The sequence below is a fragment of the Ovis canadensis genome, chromosome 15 (genome assembly GCF_042477335.2).
Source record: "Ovis canadensis isolate MfBH-ARS-UI-01 breed Bighorn chromosome 15, ARS-UI_OviCan_v2, whole genome shotgun sequence".
NCBI classification, from domain to species: Eukaryota; Metazoa; Chordata; class Mammalia; order Artiodactyla; family Bovidae; genus Ovis; species Ovis canadensis.
In genome coordinates this window covers 75,198,150-75,208,364 of record NC_091259.1, presented here as the reverse complement: position 1 = coordinate 75,208,364, position 10,215 = coordinate 75,198,150, and the positions used below count along the sequence as shown (strand labels likewise).

Here is a 10,215-nt window from a genome sequence, read left to right as displayed (position 1 = left end):
AAGGAATGCATAAGAATTTATAGTTTACTAGACTTGATTATGGGAGAAGGCAATGGCACCCCACTGCAGTACTTTTGCCTGGAAAATCCCATGGACAGAGGAGCCTAATAGGCTGCAGTCCATGGGGCCACTAAGAGTCAGACACGACTGAGTGACTTCACTTTCACTTTTCCCTTTCATGCATTGGAGAAGGAAACGGCAACCCACTCCAGTGTTCTTGCCTGGAGAATCCCAGGGACGGGGGAGCCTGGTGGGCTGCGGTCTATGGGGTCGCACAGAGTCGAACACGACTGAAGCGACTTAGCAGCAGCAGCATCGGCAGACTTGATTATGGGCTTCCCAGGTGGTTCAGGGGAAAAGAATCTGCCTGCAGTGCAGGAGATGTGTTTTTGATCTCTGGGATGGAAAATCCCCTGGAGAAGGAAATGGTAACCTACTCCAGTATTCTTGCCTGAAATCCCATGAACAGAGGAGCCTGGTGGGCTACAGCCCATAGGGTTGCAAAAGAGCCCGACATGACTTAGTTACTAAACAGCAAGACTTGATTATAAGGAGGAGGGAGTAGTCACAAAATACATTCATATTTCTAATTTGAACAATTAGATGATGGTGGTTCCGTGTACTCAGATAACAGTGAAGAAGAAGAAGGTAGACAGGGGCGAGGGCCATGGCGGCCTCTGAGTGGCGGGGGCGGATCCCGCAGCTCTCCCCTCGGGCGCCCAGGCTGTCCCTGCGGCCGCGAGGGGAGCTGCCGCCACCTCGGCCCGTGGGTGCCCCCGGGGAGGCTGAGAGGCAGCGGGCCGCGACCACCGCCTTGGCGAGGCAGCAGCCCGAGGGTTCGGCACCGCCGGGCGGGAGCTCATCCAGCCGTCGGTGAGCGAGCTGTCCCAGGCCATGCGGACCAAAATCTGTGCACGGTGCGCGGCTGCAGCAAGATCCTGCCCAACAGCCCCGCGCTCAACATGCACCTAGTCAAGAGCCACCGCCTGCAGGATGGCAGAGTAAATCCAACAGTAAGAAAAGATTTGAAAACTGTACCGAAAATCTACTGTTGTCCAATTGAAGGATGCCCTAGAGGCCCTGACAAGACCATTTTCTCCATTTTCTCTCGTAAAACAGCACTTTATGAAAATGCATGCTGAAAAGAAGCATAAATGTAGTAAGTGCAGCAATTCGTATGGCACCAAGTGGGACTTGAAAAGACATGCAGAGGATTGTGGCCAGACCTTCCAGTGCACGTGCGGCCGTGCCTATGGCAGCAGGATTGCATTACAGTCCCACATCCACCCAACCTAGTAAGGAAAGGAGAATGGAAAGCTGCCTGCGCAGCCGGAAGCGGTCCTGGAGGACCGTTGATTCACTGAGCAACCAACCAATTCCCCGACCAGACGCTCCAGAACTAGAAACTTCAGAAATAAAGCGGGTGGCTTCGTTTGAAGACTCTTGCAGCTCTAATGCCAAACAACAGACTCTTCCAGCAGCTCCAAGGTACCCTCAGAAGTTGCTTTTACTGAAGCCCAAAGCGGCTTTGGTTAAACTCCCCATCATGCAGTTTTCTCCTGTGCCTAACTTTGTGCCTACAGCCGACTCCTCCGCCCAGCCTGTGGTGCTGGGGGTCGATCATCAGGGCTCAGCTCCCTGTGCCATGCACTTACTGCCCTTGCCCATTGGAACCCTAATCCTCGGCCTGGATTCGGAGGCCTGCCCTCTCAAGGAGAGGCTCCCTCTTTCAAAAGTTGTAAATCCTGCTGCTATTGAGCCGATTAGCACAGGTATTCAAGTGAGCTTGGGTAAAAGTCCATTTAGCCTGTTACAAGAACTCGGGAACACATGTCAGAAGAACAGCATTTCTTCCATCAATGTACAGACAGACCTGTCCTGCACCACACCACAGTTCATGCCGTCTGCACAGTGGGCCAGCCCTGACTCTGGATTCCTGTTCGCAAACTGATTTGACATTTGGTTCCCAGGTGTCCCTTCCCATTAGTGTGCAAACTCAAACTTTTTTGCCCATTTCTAAGGTTACCTCATCCATCACTGCTCAGACTGATGCATTTACAGATGCCAGTTTCCAACCAGGTGGGATCTCCAGAGAAACTCAGACCAGCGGAATGCAAAGTCCAGCAGATGATCGAGTACACATGGACCAAGCTGTAATGTGTGGAGACATTTTTGAGAGTGTCCATTCATCATATGGTGTGTCTACAGACAATATTATAAGTAGCAGCTTAGAAGCAGAGACTGTAACTCATGACTTGTTACCTCAGAACCATCCTAAAACTTTAACTCAAGATATTGGGAAATCCACACCAATTATAAACTTCAGTGCACCAAATAGAATGTTTTCGTCATAGAACATGACAGATAATCAGACCCAAACCATGGATTTACTAAGTGATCTAGAAAACATCTTGTCAAGTAACCTACCTGGTCAGATGCTAGACAATCGTAATCTTTTGTCTGACACAAACACTGGACCTGACACCCAGCCCTCATCTGGCCCAACCCAGAATCCTGCAATTGATTTTGATATTGAAGAGTTCTTTTCAGCCTCAAATATACAGATGCAAATCAAGGAGAGTGAGCTTAGCACCATGACCACTGAGCCAATCTTGGAGTCCCTGGACATAGAAACCCAAACTGACTTCTTCCTTGCAGACCCTTCTGCCCAGGCCTACAGTTGTAGAGGGAATTCTAGCTTCTTAGGCCTTGAGATGTTTGACATGCAGACACAGACCTGAACTTCTTGTTCAACAATAGCCCTCGTCTGCCCCTGGGAAGTATCCTGAAACACTCCAGTTGTTCCATGAGTACTGACTCATCTGACACAGAGACCCAGACTGACGGAATCTCCACTCCTAAAAACCTGCCTGCCTTGGAAAGCAAAGTTCAGTTGAACAGTGCCAAAACACAGACCATAAACTCTGGCTTTGAAACTCTGGGGAGCTTATTCTTCACCAGCAATGAAACTCAGACAGCAATGGATGACTTTCTTCTGGCCGATCTGGCCTGGACCACGATGGAATCTCAGCTCAGCTCTGTTGAAACCCAAACGTGTGCAGACCTACAGCCAGTCTCCAACTTCTGAAAGCGGAGTCCACATGGGGGGTGGATTCACAGTTCCCTTCTGGATTTAGAAGATGAACAGGGACCACAGTATCAACTCTATTGAATGTAGTTGACGGTACAGTTACTTCGATCCTTTGAGGTTCTTTGCCTTTTTGTACTTGTAAACATGAAATTTGTATAAAAATTTGTGAGTGTATTATAAAGTGTAAGATGTTGATCTGAAAAAAAAAAGGTAGAGAGGGAAAGGGAAAGGATGCTGGGTTAGGGAGCATTGGGTTTAAATATGTGGGAGATAAAATCATATATTCAGTTGGCAGCTGGATATATATTTCTGAAATAATTCCAAAAGAGAGGGCCAGAGTAGTTTCATATGAACATACATAGCAAACAGATCCTGGGGAGTGGATAACTCCCAAAGACATGCATGTGCAGTAATAAAGGAAAGAAATCAAGGAAAGAATGATGATTTTGTGTCCCCTTATTTGGGACAAGTATAAATGAACTTGTATTAAAAGACATTTATAATGCCTCAGTCACTACATGTACTTAATGATTCCAGAGGGGTCACAGATACCAAAAGAGTGTACTGTATATACTAGTACAAAGTCTCCACCAGTAAAATAAATTGTTATACAATGTGGTTGGAAGAATTAAATAGGATACACTTAATGTAGCTTAAAAAATTGTTTCTCCCAGGCATTTGGTTTTAGTGTTATGATCCTTATTCTTGATATCCTGAGTGCTCACCTCTTTCCTTCATTTCAAAAATTTAAGTTCTATCACACAGGTCAGGAAATGAGGCAAATTTGACTATGAAATGTTGAATTCATAATGTGCTACATTAATGCTGATTACTATTTTTTTCTCTCACACCTTTCCTGTCATTAATTTTCCTTTTCCATCTAACTCATATTTTTGTTTATCCTTACTTTGAAATTCATTAACAACTTTTCTGAAAACATCTTGGGTTTTATTTTTTTCTTTATAGTTCTGATTTGTTGCAAATAATTTTATTATTATTCATCCAAATGCAGTCTTTAAGAATTTATCTTTTTAAAAGCAGTTTAAGATTCATATGCAGTCACCTCACATGCTAGTAAAGTAATGCTCAAAATTCTCCAAGGCAGGCTTCAGCAGTACATGAACCGTGAACTCCCTGATGTTCAAGCTGGTTTTAGAAAAGGCAGAGGAACCAGAGATCGAATTGCCAACATCCGCTGGATCATGGAAAAAGCAAGAGAGTTCCAGGAAAACATCTATGTCTGCTTTATTGACTATGCCAAAGCCTTTGACTGTGTGGATCACAATAAACTGTGGAAAATTCTGAAAGAGATGGGAATACCAGACCACCTGACCTGCCTCTTGAGAAATCTGTATGCAGGTTAGGAAGCAACAGTTAGAACTGGACATGGAACAACAGACTGGTTCCAAATAGGAAAAGGAGAATGTCAAGGCTGTATATTGTCACCGTGCTTATTTAACTTATATGCAGAGTAGATCATGAGAAACGCTGGGCTGGAAGAAGCACAAGCTAGAATCAAGATTGCTGGGATAAATATCAATCACCTCAGATATGCAGATGACACCACCTTTATGGCAGAAAGTGAAGAAGAACTAAAGAGCCTCTTGATGAAAGTGAAAGAGGAGAGTGAAAAAGTTGGCTTAAAGCTCAACATTCAGAAAACAAAGATCATGGCATCTGGTCCCATCACTTCATGGGAAATAGATGGGAAAACAGTGTCAGACTTTATTTTGGGGGGCTCCAAAATCACTGCAAATGGTGACTTCAGCCATGAAATTAAAAAACACTTACTCCTTGGAAGGAAAGTTATGACCAACCTAGATAGTATATTCAAAAGCAGAGACATTACTTTGCCGACTAAGCTCCGTCTAGTCAAGGCTATGGTTTTTCCTATGGTCTTGTATGGATGTGAGAGTTGGACTGTGAAGAAGGCTGAACACCAAAGAATTGATGCATTTGAACTGTGGTGTTGGAGAAGACTCTTGAGAGTCCCTTGGACTGCGAGGAGATCCAACCAGTCCATTCTAAAGGAGATCAGCCCTGGGATTGTTTTGGAGGGACTGATGCTAAAGCTGAAACTCCACTACTTTGGCCACCTCATGCGAAGAGTTGACTCATTGGAAAAGACTCTGATGCTGGGAGGGATTGGGGGCAGGAGGAGAAGGAGACAACTGAGGATGAGTTGGCTGGATGGCATCACTGACTCGATGGACGTGAATCTGAGTGAACTCCGGGAGTTGGTGATGGACAGGGAGGCCTGGCGTGCTACAATTCATGGGTTCGCAAAGAGTTGGACATGACAGCAACTGAACCGAAACAAACCGAAGATTCACAGAAATATCCAGAGGAAGGTACAGAGATTTCCCTGCCTTAAGCTTATATATCCCCCATCGTCAACATCTTCCCATCAAAGTGGTACATGTGTTACAGTTTTTGTTGCAGTTGATGAACCTTCCGTTACAGTTCCAGTTCATTCTTCCTGTTGTACATTCTGTGAGTTTGGACAAATGTTTAATGGGATGTTTCCATCATTATCATATCATACAATGAATTTTCACTGCTCATTGAGAAAAAAGACACTGATGGCTTTAGGAAGCACTGTCTATTCTAGTTTAGAAATTACGGTCAGATAGACAAAAATTATACATGCTTTTTCATACATTCATTTACTCAGTAAGTTGCTATTGCATCTCAGGAACTATGCTTCCCATTGGATATAAAATAATGAATAGATGATAAAGTCCTTGATTCCATGGAGCTTATTTAGTGGAGGAAGAGAGACAAATATCAAAACATCTAATTGGTTACATGTGATAAAGAGAAAAACAATGGAATAAGCAAGTAATATTTCTAGGACCAAATGGGTGGAAGTACTACTTTATGAATGATTAAGAAATATTCTTCTTATGAGTTGACATTTGAGTATTACATCAAGGTAACACTTGAGTGGGCCCCATAGGAGAAGCCATATCATTTACATGAATCCCTAAGAATAAATAAGATTTAAAAAATTATCCTATGTATAGAATCAAAAAGATGAGAAAACAATCTCTTGTAGGCAAAAGCTTTCACTTCCACATAGAGATAGGAAAATTTCTCCCTCGGGTCCTTAAAAATATGATACTAAATAGTATGGAAGAAAATATCTTTCCATAGATTATTTTAATAAAAATGTTTCTTGCAAAACACCTCATTGTAAGACAATAGTGCAACACCATTGTTTTTACTATCTGTATCAAAACTATATGGTTCAAATGCATAGTTTGTGTTACTTTAACTTGATCCAAGGCAAAACTGAGATGTGGAGAAATGTATAGATAATAATCATCAGTCATGACACTAACAATGCTTCTGAACCATTATCCTAATGAGAGAATCAGAGAAAAATTGTGAGCAATTCCTCAGTCCAGATTGGCATCTTAACCTGGTAGAATATTTCTGTGCAGCATGTCTGGATTAGATGACAGTGCATGGGCAGTTAGGATTACTCAAGACATTATTTTTTAAAAGAAAATAAAAAGCAATTTAGATTTTAGTCCTAGAATGGACCAAAGTAAATTATAAATCCACTCCAACCAGAAGGAACATTGTTCGTTCCGTTGATGTAATGCTATTTTTATATTTCTTTATTTTAAAAAAGCTTGGCTTCCTATTAGTGAGTAGAAAATATTACAGCTGATACTAGAAAAATGTTTGAAGTCAGCTCCCTATGATGTGCTAATCTCTCACTGTAATTATCCTTTGACCTAAAGATGCTGTCAGTTTTTAACATTTCCACCCTAGAACTTTTATCAAACAAATTGGTTTGAATAAGAACTAAATATTACAATTCTTGCCATTGTACTGAATATATGAAAACACACACACGTGCATGCACATGTGCACACACACACACACACACACACAGTGCCTAAGAGACAGGGCAGTGGTCTGTGGGTATAAATGTGTATTGAGGAAACCATAGACAAGATGTTACTTGCAAATTGCCACCACTTCACCTGGTTAATGGAAAAAACACAGAGCAGTTTATAGATTAAGGCTGCACTGGTTAGAGCCCTGGTCCTGCCACTTAAAGTTACATGAACTTGAGCAAAGGCTTCATCTTTTCCAAACCTATTTCTTCACTTGCTAAATGATATTATTAATGATACTTTTCTCCTAGGACAGACAAGGATAGACATGCAAGAATCCAAACTGATGCAAATTTTCTGACTTTTATAGGAAATGTATGACTATGTTCTTTTCTCATCTAATTTACTTCAACAGTCATGTGAATTAAAATTGATCCAAAAATGCATAAAAATACAATATGACTAAGAAAATATTTTGCATGAAAAATTAAGTCAGATACCTATGCTTTCTATATTCTAAAACTTTCCTTATATCTAAAAATACAGCATTTTAGAGTTTCCTGAATTCATTGTTTTTTTATAAATCCACTTAATATAAACTGCTTCTTTTTGTAAACTATTTTAAAAAATAGAATATCACAAAACAGTGGCATCTTAGAATAAAGGAAATACTGTACTTAGAATGCAGCATAATCTCCCTGCAGTAGTCTAATTATATTATAATTATATAATAGTATAGCATAAGTATATGCTTGATTTCATAACAGAATTGTATACAACAGGACTTTCTAACTTCCCGATCCTTTCAGTTCATTTCAGTCACTCAGTCCTGTCCAACTCTTTGCGACCCCATGAATTGCAGCACACCAGGACTCTCTGTCCATCACCAACTCCCGGAGTTCACTCAGACTCACATCCATCGAGTCAGTGATGCTATCCAGCCATCTCATCTGTCGATCCCTTCTCCTCCTGCCCCCAATCCCTCCCAGCATCAAAGTCTTTTCCAATGAGTCAACTCTTCACAAGAGGTGGCCAAAGTACTGGAGTTTCAGCTTTAGCATCAGTCCCTCCAAAACAATCCCAGGGCTGATCTCCTTTAGAATGGACTGGTTGGATCTCCTTGCAGTCCAAGGGACTCTCAAGAGCCTTCTCCAACACCACAGTTCAAAAGCATCAATTCTTCGGCGCTCAGCTTTCTTCACAGCCAACACTCACATCCATACATAACCACTGGAAAAACCATAGCCTTGACTAGATGGACCTTTGTTGGCAAAGTAATGTCTCTGCTTTTGAATATGCTATCTATGTTGGTCATAACTTTCCTTTCAAGGAGTAAGAGTCTTTTAATTTCATGGCTGCAGTCACCATCTGCAGTGATTTTGGAGCCCAAAAAAGTAAAGTCTGACACTGTTTCCACTGTTTCCCCATCTATTTCCCATGAAGTGATGGGACCAGATGCCATGATCTTCATTTTCTGAATGTTGAGCTTTAAGCCAACTTTTTCACTCTCCTCTTTCACTTTCATCAAGAGGCTTTTTAGTTCCTCTTCACTTTCTGCCATAAGGGTGGTGTCATCTGCATATCTGAGGTTATTCAAAACCTACAAATTAAGTTTATTTCTGCATTAAATGATTCATGGCAGTAGTTTCCTGTTTGGGATGCCATACAAAACCTCTCAAGATGCTGAGATCTGATTAGTATTGGTAAAATACATCTCGGAACTCTGCACTCAAAAGGGAACATCTTTCCTTTTCTCCTTTGCTTTTTGCTTCTCTTCTTTTCAAAGCTATTTGTAAGGCGTCCTCAAACAGCCATTTTGCTATTTTCCATTTATTTTCCATGGGGATTGTCTTGATCCCTGTCTTCTGTAAAATGTCACGAACCTCCATCCATAGTTCATCAGGTACTCTGTCTATCAGATCTAGTCCCTTAAATCTATTTCTAGATTCAATATCTCCCCTCAAATAGAATCTAGTTACTGATTCTTTTAATGGCCATGTCTTATTTCCATTATCAGATTGGATATATAACAACTTGCTTATTAATCCATCGTACATACACACATACAAGTGTCCTAGAATGTTTAAAAATGTAATTGATGAAATACAAATATGAATTAATCCTTGAACATAAGCTTCCATATAATGTTGTGATATGGGAAACAGAAGTGAAAAAAAACAGGCAAGATAGCATAACAAATGACTGAAGAAACAGAAAGTCTCTGAGATTATAGTGAAAGAGGTTATCTTCCTTTATTAAATCAACTCACTCATACATATACTGTTTCCCCGCCCCCCTACTTTTCCTCTGCCTTTTTCAAGACACTAAATTCTTTGCAGTTGTTATCTCTTATGGTAATAAGGTACAAAGTTTATGAGAAGTTTGAGACTTGACAGAGGAAAATGACTTTGCCAATCCTGAATACCAATTCAGAGGTCTGATGATCGGTAACTCCCTATCAACCACTAAGGTTATCAGTTCTGCACACATCACAAGCAATGCATTAATTTCTTTGACAGCACAAAAAGACTAACACTGAGCAAGCTGATAAGAAATGTGCAAAATTCTATCCTGCTATTAGCTCATGATGACCATATGCTGACGGAATTAACAACTGTATACCCTATTAAATAACCACAAATAATTAATAGCTTTACATATTAGTGTAAGAAGAATGATCCCTCTGTGTCAAAACAAAATATAACAGAGCTGACCTGAAAAAAGGAACAAAAATGTGGTAATTAACACATTTCACATCTTCTAGCTGCAAGACATATTTGACTGGCAATTATTCACTAATGGAAGGGTGTGGTGAAAAATAATAAGATTGCTATATGTGAATTTATCAATTTGACAGATGAAGAATTTATATAGTTGTGAATAGGGTTTCGTGATTCTGACATGAAATAGCTTTGACTATGATCTCGAGTGGTAAATAAGGGAATAGCTGGAAGAGATGAAATGATAGCTAATAGAAAGAAAGTAATATAGTTAAATAAAGCAGTATCTTAAAAATCAAAAGTTCTGAAGCAGGAAAAGCACATGTAGACAGATAAATATTCAAAATAATTTTCCTTATTCTACTTTACAAATAGAAATTGTGCACTTAAAATAGATGTGTCAGTAGCATTCTTCATGAAGAATATGAAATCATTTTACAGAAGCATATTCCATTTTCTTCTCTATAGACGTATGATGATAAGGAGATGCATTTGTTATTCTATTTTCAAATAGTTTAATTTTCATTCTTGAAAAAACAGAGTGATACCAAAG

General features: G+C 40.5%; 1 pseudogene; it reads left to right on the top strand.

Annotated features, from left to right (window-relative positions):
* Window positions 1-879: 879 nt before the first annotated feature.
* On the top strand, window positions 880-3,088 carry LOC138421244 (ATM interactor pseudogene; annotated as a pseudogene).
* Window positions 3,089-10,215: the final 7,127 nt, after the last annotated feature.